General features: G+C 39.1%; 1 protein-coding gene across 8 annotated transcripts in view; it reads left to right on the top strand.

The window, feature by feature from the left end:
* The window catches only part of EBF1 (EBF transcription factor 1), a 392556-nt gene that overhangs the window by 361848 nt on the left and 18363 nt on the right, over window positions 1-12345 (top strand). The window lies entirely within an intron of this gene.

The following is a 12345-nucleotide window of genomic DNA, read 5'->3' as shown; positions in this document are numbered from 1 at the left end:
ACCCTCTTTCAGTGTATTAGTTGTCTTCCTAAGTGGGCAGTGAGCATTAGCACAGAGGCGTGGAGAGTGGACCAAACCTTACCGGCATTCTGTGTGTTGGCAGTGAGTCCCAGGGAGCACGTAGTGTCACTTCATGCCCAAGGTGTGCCGGGCACTGCTCTATCAAGGTGTTCAAAGAGCACAGAGGCCGAGAGAGTGAGCTCTCAGCTCAGACAGATATGGAGTTGGCAAACCAGATCCACTGCTCTGTGCAGTGACTCAGTCTTTCCAGCCTCTGTTTTCTCTTCCTCAACGCATGGTTGCTGTTGGGCATTGGTGAGATAATTGAGGCGAGGAGGTCTCTCTGGTATCTAGCAAGACTCCAGTACGCAGAGGCCACAGGCCCTGCAAGGCAGGGACTCCCCACTCCACAGGAGCCAGAGGCCCAGAGGGCTGGCGACTTGCCTGACTCCACAGCTAACAAGTGGGAAGACTAAAATTCGAGTCCTTGGGCTTGACTGCCTCACTGTCACCATTGCATCATATTCCCACTTTTCCTTCGGATCTGGAAACCCAAATAATTCTGCCTTGAGGTGATTAGCTCCGGTCTCCTATTCCTCGCCTACACCTCTCCCCCATCCTGCTTAAACTCTTGCCAGCTTTCTCGCATCATCCCACTGAAGGGGGTTGGCATGGGGACCTCCGTGGGGCAAAAGTTTCTCTATCAGAGCCAGTCCCTCTTTTAGAGAAAATAAAGCAGTTTGAGAAAAGTAACAAAGGCAGCATTTGTGTATTTTGCTTTATGGAGCTGAAAATATCTGGTAAATTGATCCAGTGGGAGTAATAAATACACATTACTTTATCTTGTTCTTCATGTCCTATACCCCTGAGCCTTGATAGAACAACACCACTTAATAGACTTAAAAAAGAGTAATTACACTCATTGGTTGTGTGATTTTTCAGCCCTCCCAGCCCTGCCTGACCTTCTAATTTAGCTCACCGTGTCTAACTAATGCATTTATATTCATCTTTTATGAAGCATGTATAGTACAGAATTGACTTTAGAGCTTTTTTCAAGCTGTCCTCCCAGGTCTCCAATATGGTTAGTAGTAAGGAGAGTGGGAACCATCCATCTCTATACTGTTCACATGTATAGATAACGCATACACAGGGCTCATGGCATTTTTTTATTTTTTATGAAACATAATAAAAAGTATTTATTACATTTTTACTTTAAAGCTTTTATACATTCTAGCATTATTTACAGCTAAACATGCAGGCAAAAGATGCGAGTGTTTTTAAAATGATTACTGTTAATGTTTCTGCTTGTCAGAAGTGCTTAAATTTTCCTGCACTTTGTCTAAAAACTTAGTACTGTTGCCTTTTAAGAACAACACATTTAAAAGATCTTGCAAGTCAGATTTGCAAACACTGCTGACAGTTTGTGATGAATGATATTGCAAAATTTGCAAGATGTTTGTCATTTTGCACAGCTGACATATTAAGGAGCAGATTAAGAAATGCAAAACCCCTATGGAAAACAACTATCCCAAACAAAAACCAAAACAAACCTCAAGCAAACCTTGAACCCAGAGAACACACACACCAGAATCTCTCACCCAGGTTTTCTCTCCCAACTTCCCACTCAGCCAGTGGAACCCAATTGTTCTCAGTGCATTTTCTCTCACCATATGGTCTCCTCATTACCATACACTAAGAGTCCATATGGGAAACTTGTGAAATGAACTGTATTCATTTTAACTGCCAGATGAGCAGCCTTTTGCTTTGCAAGCTTAGCTTAAGTCATCTGCTGTCTTCATGTTGTTATGGCAACACGGCACCAATAAAAAATTCTAATCTACTGTAAGTGATCACAGTATTTTAAGTGCTTGCCTATAACTGCCCTCAAAGGGGAGGAGGGAAGAAGGGTTATATTCTTCCAAAGAGCAAAGGGTTGTTCTTCATTCCAGCAGGTGTCACCAAAGAAGCTGGTGAGATGGGTAGAGGTGCCACCGTGCCCATGTAGTGTAGTAGACATGGATCGTAAGGGATGTGGATTGCAGAGGGATGGATGGTAGTGAGGATGGACTGTAGACTCTTTGGGAGGGTCCAGACAAAAAGAAACACTGAAAGTCAAAAACCGCAGTTCTTCCAGCAGACATGTTACTCTGCTGGTGCTGTGCAGCCTGCCACAAATAAAACTCTAGATTCTACACAGGCAACAGATCCTTTTGGTAGCTTCTCCTTCACTGGCATGCGAAAAAATCTCAGCCTCCACGAGTCTGCTCTTCCTGTACATGGGAATTAGTCATTTCCAACACTGTGCTAATTAAGAGCACCTTAAAGTAATGGAAGTAGGCAGCAACATCCTTAAATATAAATCATTTTCACCTCCGTGGGCCACATGATATGTTGCATCTCTGTCGCTCTATCTGTATTGAAAGTGAATGTTTATAGTCTCAGTTCATCAGTTCACATTAGCCTCATGCTGAATATTTAAACACAGAACAATTTGAACACACCATGAAGGAAGACAGTGACTGCACTTTCATTTGGAACAGCAAGGGCTCATCTAATAATAATTTAGTAAATCAGCCATTTAGTGGCTCGGTTGTGCACTGCATTGTGCCAAGTATTATTCAGTTCAACTGTACACTTGCAGAATTGAAATTCAGACTCTCGTCACAGCACTGTTTTTGCTCAATGGAGAGACAAGACCCAAAATCACCCTCCCTAAAGAGCGTTAGTGTTTAGTGATTTATCATAAATACAGAGCTGGGGCAAAATAAAACCAGAGTCGACTGTATACAATGTATTCTAATTATGCTGTTATTGTTTTAGTCTTTATGCAAAGACTATCAGTGATTCAAAACCTGCAGTTGCATCAGTGAAAATACAAATAAGAAATCTTTGCATAGCCACATTGCCTGTTAGCAGAAAAGGGGGATGAGTAAGGGTTTCAGAAAAGGATAAAGAAAAACCTTCCATTTTTGTCTTCCATACCGTGACGCTAGCCACTCTCTCAACTTATTCATTCGTTTATTTTTGTAATTTGAGGAAACTCTATTAACATTATATCCAGGAACCCAAACAACTCTACTCAAACAAAAATACAGAAACAAAAAGCAAATCATATGGTATATTGAACTCTTAGGAAAAGCACAGCTGAGTTTGAATACAAGAAGCATTTTGTCTCTGCATTCTCTTGTTAAACACACAAACTGTGGAATGCATACCTTTTCTTCCTCTCTCCCCTTTATCTGCCAGAAACCTTGCGGGCAAATCCCACAACCTGTTTTGATAATGCGCTCAATTTAGAGGCTGGTGTCCCCTCTACTTTTGCTTCTTTTAGTAGGGGAGTTTAGCTTGATCTATGCACACCTGAAATTGAATATAGAATCGTGTATGTGGTTATGAGTATGCAATTTTTTAAATGTTTATTTATTTTGAGAGAGAGAGAGAGAGAGAGAGAGAGAGAGAGAAGAAAATACCAAGCAGGATCCACACTGTCAGTGCAGAGCCCGGCTCGGGGCTCGATCTCATGAACCATGAGATCATGACCTGAGCTGAAATCAAGGGTCTGATACTTAACTGACTGAACCACCCAGGTACCCCAATGAGTATGTATTTTTTGAGGGGAAGAAGATTATAGCTTCATTTAAAAAGCCCGTGATCCTCACAAAGAGCTATAATTTTCCCTTCTTTATTTTGTCTTTAACTGACTTATTTTTCAGTTAAGTTATTCCACTTGTCATTATTATATCAGGCCCATTTCGGAGATGGGACAACTGAGGCTCAGAGAGGCCAAGTAATCTGCTTTAGTTTATGCAGCTGGAAAATGGAGTTTTCTATCTCACCAGACTTCCTCACTGTTAATCTGTTCAGAATCTTTCAGTGCTATTCAAATAGGACTGCATCTCAAACAGCACTCAAGGCACATAATGCACATATATGAATGCATATAATTTGCCAAAGTTCTCTGGAAAATAAGTGAAGATTATCAATATTATGGCTGGCTATTGCTCAACAAAGCACCAAGTGCTGGCATTAACACTGCTCTACAGATGAGGAAACAGAGGCATGCATTTACAATGTTAGTAAGTGCCAGAGCACGGATTTGAGCCAACTATATTGAACTCCAGAGCTAGTATCCCTAAGCTCTGACTCCTAGAATGAAGAAAAAAGGCAATTTTGCAAACCAATGCTAAAAAAATCCTCAAGCTTGGCTAGGGATGGGGGTTGGGGGGGGCGGTAGAGGAGAGGGCAATGGTAGTATGGACTGAGGTTAGCTCACAAAGGGCCGAGCCAAGCAAAAGTGGCAACGTGAATGAAAAACATGCACATAGAAACACTGGAGATAATTCTTTTTCTCTTTAGCAGTAGAGTCATTGTCATAGGGACTTGTAATATCAGTTATTCCAATAGCTGGATTCTGGAACGGAACCTCTTGCAAGTTCTTTTTTAGTACTGAGCTCTTGATGAGGGTAACTGTGTTTATCCTACTTCGTATCACATCCGCTGGGCAGAGGAATCAATGTAATTACTCATTAGTTCAGGGAGAAGTCACAGGAGGAGCAAGGGCTAACTCCTGTTTCCCCCTTACAGTCCAAAATCCTCCTCTTGGACTGAAGCCCTGAGAAAGAGACACTAGGAGGTAGGTCTTCAACCTTGCTCACTATTTTCAGCCTTGAGTTACACTTCAATTAAGCATCAGAGTAATAAGAACTGAGCCCCAGCAGTCTCGAGGCAGTGGATTTTAATTGCAGTTATACTCAGGACCATCTGTAAAGCCTTGAGAATTTACAGTTATCATTCGTCTAGAGGTACATATAATAACCGGTGATGTTGGACAATTTAAGAAGCAAAGCGAACTGTATTTTTGGCTCCCTTAGATATCCTTAAAGTACAACATAGTTCCAACATGCATATATCACTTACTCAAGTTTAACTATACGTACTTGTCCAAATATATAAATATACACATCTGTATACACGCACACCAAACACATACATACACATACATAGGTATGACAGTAAATTTCTGTTTACTCAGTGGTCCTTTGACTTTCAAACCAGATATTTATTCTGCTTTGCCCTAGGGAAAGGGAAGCCACAACCCAAAGACAAAGAGAAACAGAAGTAGTTAATTTTCGGCTTTTGTGTTTCTAAGAGGCCAGGCCTTGGCGACTTAAAAGATTTTCAAGGGTAATTTTGACTCTAGGCAGTTTTTGTTTCATGTGCTGACTTTACAACCCACCCCTGAAAAAGGCACCTCTGTCCATAGCCTTCTCTTTAAGCAGAGACTTTTATCCTGATCAGAAAGTCGATTTCCAAGGCCACTCAGCAGGACCTAACCCAGAGCGTCGGTCTTAAACCAGTACAATGAATTGGAATAAGAAGAGCCGGCCAGAGGTTACCAAGTTCAGCTCTGTACCTCCAAGCAGGTCATATTCACAAGGGTGCAGGCACCATTTTTCACTGTATTTGTGGCGGGAAGCACCCCAGGCTCCCATTCACCAATTACCATGACACCATTTAGAAGAGAATGCCAGGAGACCAAAAAGAGGGGGAAAAGCCATTGTCATAACTCTTCTCAGGAAAATACCTGGTTTCACAATTTATACTTAACTGCTGACACTTGAAAAGTCGAACATTTTGGTAAAATGAATCAAGCTGTAATGTTTCTTTTATGAGATCCCCTTGCAGGAAAGGGAGGTTTGGCACCTTGTGGAGACCAAGCTTAGTTATCCATCATAGTAGTCAGCTGTCCTAGCCAGCTTCTCAGAGGTCACGCGATCGAACCAACAGCTCTTACAACTATATTATTGCTTACGGAACAGTAATTGAGGCACCAGATAAAAATTACCTGGTCTAATAGGCAGCGAACAATTTTCACTCAATAAAATTATAAGCCAAATCATTCATTTCATAACACTCTGGCTAATTTATTTGTTGACCTTTTATTATCCATAGCTCTTCAGTGGTATTAACTGCAACTCAGACAAAATCTCTTGTTCATTTCACTTTCATTGATTTTTTTTTTCCATTGAGGCAATAACGGCCGCTTGAAAACAGCCTTTTTCTTTCCACTGTAAAAGTCAATCATGTAAGTTAGTATGTCTTACGTTGGTATAGCTGCCTTAGCTTACAACCCACTTTAATTTCATGTGATTCAGAAGTCTTCTATACCATGTTTGCAACAAAGGCAAAGCTTTCTGCTGCGCCTCTAGCCACATGGCACGATGATACATAATAATATGTTTGAGAAGGAAGAGTGCTCTCATTTAATCTGAACATCAAATCAACTTTAAAATTAGAGAAGGTTCAGAAATCCCCCCACATTTTCTTTAGACTGGGCTAGAACGACTTCAATGCCTCTTGTATTAATAGCAGTAGACCCTTTCAGATTATTTAATTCCTTTGTTGTGGAAATTTCTGCAGATTTTAATTGTGGCTTGAATTTTATTTTTCTTTGAAGAATATGGGCAATGTGCATGTGCTAGAACATTCAGTAAGCTTCAGCTGAAGCTTCTTATATAATAAAATACCATGAAGTCTTTAGAATGCAAGGTTGTAAAATATAATTGTTACACATTTGGCATTTTATGCCTCCCTAGAAATAACCACTTGCTACCTACACCTCATCTATGCTCCTCCTTTCCATTTCAATTTACTCTAAAGTGGTCCTTAGCCATAATGAGAATGCCCCTTTCAACAGAGACATGTTTAATTATATCGATGCTAGATGTAAGTGACTCTTCTCAGTCATAGGGCTTCTGAGTAAAGAGTGCTTAAAGTGTGGCACAAAAGGTTTCTAATGCTCTGTGGTAAGCTCTATTTTGAGTTCATATTACGAGAAAAATGAAAAATTTGAGGAATGTCTCAGAGGATCGGAAACTAAACAGGGCTCAAGTATTATTTTGGTTTGTTTTACTCCTTCCCTCACTGCCCTCATTATATGATTTTTTAGAATGCAAAGTCTACCATTGTGGAATTTTCCATTTGGCTGAATAAACACGAAGGAAGTTGGGATCTAAAACTACCCTCCACAGAAATTACCTCTCAGTACAACTAGTATTTATTGTTTTGTACATCCAGCTCTGCAGGAAATGGGCTGTGAGAAACTTCCAATCAATTTTTCAGTTTTCAGGTGTTCCAATCAGCAGTGTCGCCCAGACTTTCAGAAGGAAATGGGGAAAGAGCTAGAACTTAGAGGCTCATGAGCTGAGTAAACTGTTCAAAATCTGGACCCATTGGTAAACTCTACAGTGAGAAGGCAAATGAAATTAATGCTGATTCCATTGATAGATGCTTATTGCCTCTAAGCTGGGGTGGGGGAAGCCTCTGCCATTCCACTCCATTTTATGTTGCCGATATTTGGGCCCATTGCATCTTGAATCCCCCGATAAAGCAAAAGAAGATTGGTGATAAATAGGTGTCAGGGAAATGTGCAGTGACAGAAAGGTATTGTATTTCTTTCTCAGGAATCACCCAAGTTTAGCTTGACTTTGTAGGTTAGCTTCTGTTTTCTTCTACATCCTGCAAAACATTTCCCACTTGAGAGAGCATAAAGCCAAGCACAGATTGTCCTCACAATTTTCTGAAGTATCCCGGGCCTTAATTTTCAAAGGGGGTGCCCAGAATCTCAAAATCTGATTCTAAAATTTGAAATTAATGTTGTGTTGGTAAGTGGATATTCCTCTGGCTTTATGAGCTGAAATATATGCTCTGAGTGAAGGAGAAAGTTCAGGCCACATCCCCTGCTCATCTGGGTTTGAATTACTCAAAACATTGAATTGGATTTATAAAGGGACACCATATTGGACAATTAGAGAACCTTCCACTTCACCCTGGAAGGCTAGATGTAGACAGTGAATATGAGTTTTTACCTACATATCTGAGGGCAGACACTGAAGAGAAGATTCACATGGAAGGGGAATAATCCTTAGAGATTTTACCTTCATGAACTCAAAAGAAAGATGAATTAGCCATATCTGCATATCAGACATGATGTGCCTGGTTCCTAAGACTGTGCAAATACCTAAGTATTTCTAAGGGTGTAAGAGAACAGTTAATAAAAGGCTGATGTATATCAAGACCAATCTCATGTTGCTAACAGTCTATAACTTGAGATAATGTCTGTACCCAACATGATTCATTATATTAATCACAAAATTAAAATGTAAGCACAAGCCAGCAGGAGTAAAAGAGCAAATTCATAAAAGAAAAAAAAAGTGGAATAAAAACCCCCCACAGGGATCAAGACTTGACCTTGGGGAATTTATATATTGGATTAAGAGGTCTGGAGCCAAATAGAACACCAAATTTAAGTCTTGTGCTTTTATAAACCATGCCAAATGTATGCCCTTGTCATTTCATCATATAAATTAAGCATGTACTTTAAAAAACCAGTAACTATCTTAGAATAAACTTTTCAACGAGACTTTCTCAAGGCCTGTGTTTTGCTGAACATTGTGCTAGGGGCTTAGAGAAGATGATTAGATATTCATGGCCTCAAAGGGCCTACAGTCTAGTTGTGGATAATGAAGACTAACATAGTTAAAATCAGAGCAAAAGGACCCCGCAGAATCTACTTCTGTGCTGTGCTGGATGGAATATTCAGCACTATTTTTCAGAGTTAGAATAAGGGAGAATAGAAGCTGCAGTGAAGGTGGAATCAGTTCTGACAGAACAGTGTAAATCTCAAGAGCACAGGCTCTGATGTCTGACACCTGAGGGTGAATCCCTGCTCAGCCAATGTCAGTTATATGGACTCAGGGAAAGTTGGCTGACCTCTCTGAGTCTCAGTTTCCTCACCTGCCAAATGGTGGTATGGGCAGTACCCTAAGATGCTCTCTGTGAAGACTGGGTGAGTTAATGTTCCACTTTCAATAAACAACAGTTATTTTTATCATTACCAAACCACCACCACCTTCATTACCAGGCTTTGGAGGACGAGAAGGCGTTAAGAATGGGCACAGAATGAAGCCAGCATTCTGGATAAAGGAAAGGCAAAAGGAGTGAAGGTCTAGAGATGGGAAAGAGCCAATGTTTTGCTTCTAGGCTAGGGAGGACTAGCTAGACCAGAATAGAGAGCAGTTCTTCAGATGTGCAGGGAGAGGAGGTTGGATATAGAGGGTAGGACCAGATGATGGGGAGAATCTCTTGTAACCCCCATAGAACCCTGTACCTTAATTCTGGGAAGATAATGTGCCTTGAAAAGTGCTGGAGAGTAGTATCAGTTTGTTGACTACTGGAGCAACAAGAGGCTCAAAAATTATTTGCTAATTGAGGGGGTTGCAACATAGGAAATAAAGATGAATCTTCCTTCTGTCTTTGCAGCCCATTCAGCATCTTTATTATAAAGGCTGCAAAACATAAGTAAAAACCCATAACAATTAGGCTTGAACTATTTCTCAGAGTTGAGTCTCCCCAGTGTTTCTGTAGACTCTAAATAGCTTATCCCTTTTTTTCTTTGCAGACCCCACTCATATTATCGTCAACCAATGGTCATAATAGGACAGGGGAAGCCAGGTTTTAAATGTGAGGGAAAATAGATCAGTGAAAGTTGTTCATTTTAAGGAGTAAACATTTTTTGTTTCTTTAAGAGAGAAGAGATCAAGGCCATGAAAAGAAAAATAGTCTGAATCAGGATGTAGATTGGAGAACAAGCATTAGCTCTATAAGGAGACTCTGGGTCTTTTCAATATTTAGGATACTAGTATTTATCTTCTTTATTCCCCAATGGGATATGTTGTTAAATCTAAGGATAGGATTAATTATCTTAGAAGAATCTAATCTCTACCTTCATGTTTTAAACTGCAAGCAGGGAGATGTTTTAAACATTATGAAAAGAAGAGAAAATCTCTCCTGACAAATAAATGCCTTGAAAAATTAGATATTAGTACTAGTCAAGTGTTCTTTCTTTTCAGAAATATTAAAATTGCATATTAGAATGGAAGGAGCCTTATACTATACTTCCTCCTAATGCCACAAAAAATAAGACTTTAGGAACAATTTCCGAGACAAAAGATTATATGAAACATCCAGTTCTTCCCCTTATGGGAAATTTCTTTTTTTTTTTTTTCTTTAACATCCCAGGCTCAATCATTTCCTAATGTGAAATTACAGATTTTTCAAATTACCATATAAAACTGCGAAAAAATTACACTTGTGACCACAGAAGAGATAGCATACACTATCAATTTGATTTTAAAAGGCATACATCTTTTATACTACCTGTCATTTTTATAATGCCTTTTACAAATTTAATCAATACATTTTAACATTCTATATACTTTAAGTGCAATATACAATAAATATTCAAGTTTCATCTTAAACATGCTTTAGCCTTTAAATTGTTAAAACTGCAGTGCCCTTTCAATCTACTTACATAATGTCATAAAATATACATTTCAAGGTAAATGAAGTCAGCTACTTCAATTTAGTCCCTCAAACTGGTAGTAAATGAGAGGTTAACACTATGGTGCCAAACCCATTATTGAGTAAATTTAGCACCTTGGACAGCTCTGTAAAATCTTTATTGCTTTCCTGACCTGCTCGTCATGTTCTGTCTGTGTGTTCAGTGGCTCTCAGCTCTGATTGAAAGGCAATATATTAGATCCCCAACACAAACACGCTTGGGGGCTAGTTCACTGGGAGCGTAATGACATGGAGGTGAGAGCAATTTTCTGGTCACCAAAATCCAAGCACCTTGCAGGTCCATTGCACTAACTCATAGAGGACCCAGAAATTTCCTTTCTCCTTCCCATTTGCAGAAATAACTAATAGAAGCTGAATCACAATGGCAGAGCTGAACCAAATGTGGGCTCTCCCTTAAATCCCAAAGTCCATACTGCAGTGAAGGACATTTTAAAATGGGCAAGGTATCATTTAAGGAAATCACTTTCAGGGCAAGAAATCCAGGTTCGCTGTCTACAAGACTGCTGGTCTGAAGTGCTGCAGGGCTGATGACCCACCTATGGCAGTGTGCCTACTGGGAAAGCATAACCCAGCTCCGTGGATAGAAGAAGGATGTAACTTCATAAAGCAAGATTCACATGTTTCATTTTCAGAGGATTAAATGGTGGTGAGAGCTCTGGGTATTGAATAAGCAGAAAAAGAAACAATTGGATTATGTCACTGAAAAACCTTTATAGTCAAAAATATAGGAGAGTAAACTGTGTAGCATACACTAGTAGCTGAAATTTTTTCAGGTTTATAAAAACTTCAAAGATCTTGGAGTTTATTTTGAACTTCCCTCCTCCCTGGTTCTGTGTAATTAATTAAAATAAGCACTGGTCTGAGTCCTCAATGATAGTGTTCCAAGATTGAAATTCACAAGTGCAGTTTCCAACTGCACCTCATCTTGTTTTTTCCCTAAAATGAAGAGAAAGAAAAATACCTTCTCTGCCAAATCCAAACACTGGCATAAATATTTATTTGAAGAAATAAATGAACATAGACCCAGAGAAGTCAAATCTTAGTAAATAAACTAACTTGATCCTGTTTTGTTTTAATCTTTCCTAAGCGCCATGAGGTTTTAGTGAAAGCAGCACGGGCCGAATTTGATATGGGGATAGGGTTTAGTGTGCCCATACCGTAGTAAATTATTAACCGGTGTGGTCAGACAATACGGCAAACAAAAAGTGGTAAATTATCTTGTAGCTTGCATTAAAGAAAAAAATAAGTTATTTCGGATGTATTGATTCAAACCTCATTGATTATATAATGCTTTTCATTCCTTATATAAAAAATAACTGAACTGTTTTACAAACAGGATCTAGCAGCTTAAGGCTCAATAAATGTTTATTGAGAAGTGAAAACCCCTCTATCTCATTTTTGAATTTAGGACATTATATATGTCATAAGTAGTTACTGCAGTGTGACAACTATTTTATCTTATATTACAGAAAATTTAAAATTGAAAAATGTTAATATGTATCTAAAAGCTTGTCATTTCAAGAGTTGTTCAAGGATTTTTGAAGAGGCTATGGTGACAGCAAAATGAATGTAATTATATCCCTATTTTCTGATCAGCATCTACAGTATATGAAAATCGAATAGCACGGCTTCTCCATGAAGAAATCTATTGTGTGAAATATTTAAAGTTTAACTTCTTGAAACTTTACCCACAGGAAAAAAAAAGTAAACATATCTTCTTGCAAATCACCTCTGATAATCATGCCTGTATGTTTGGTTCTCTGATTAGCCTCCATTTTACAAGCCTAACTTTCCTCTTCATACTCCAGTTTAAATGAATATGAAGAAAATTAGGTCAGAATGAAGACAGAGTGACTTCTTTTGGTTGAATGAAAAAAATTACCACCACACACACTTTTGTAGAGTGTGCTATTAGAAACAAGC

The sequence above is a fragment of the Neofelis nebulosa genome, chromosome 1 (assembly GCF_028018385.1).
Source record: "Neofelis nebulosa isolate mNeoNeb1 chromosome 1, mNeoNeb1.pri, whole genome shotgun sequence".
NCBI classification, from domain to species: domain Eukaryota; kingdom Metazoa; phylum Chordata; class Mammalia; order Carnivora; family Felidae; genus Neofelis; species Neofelis nebulosa.
This window is presented reverse-complemented; position numbering and strand designations above follow the sequence as displayed.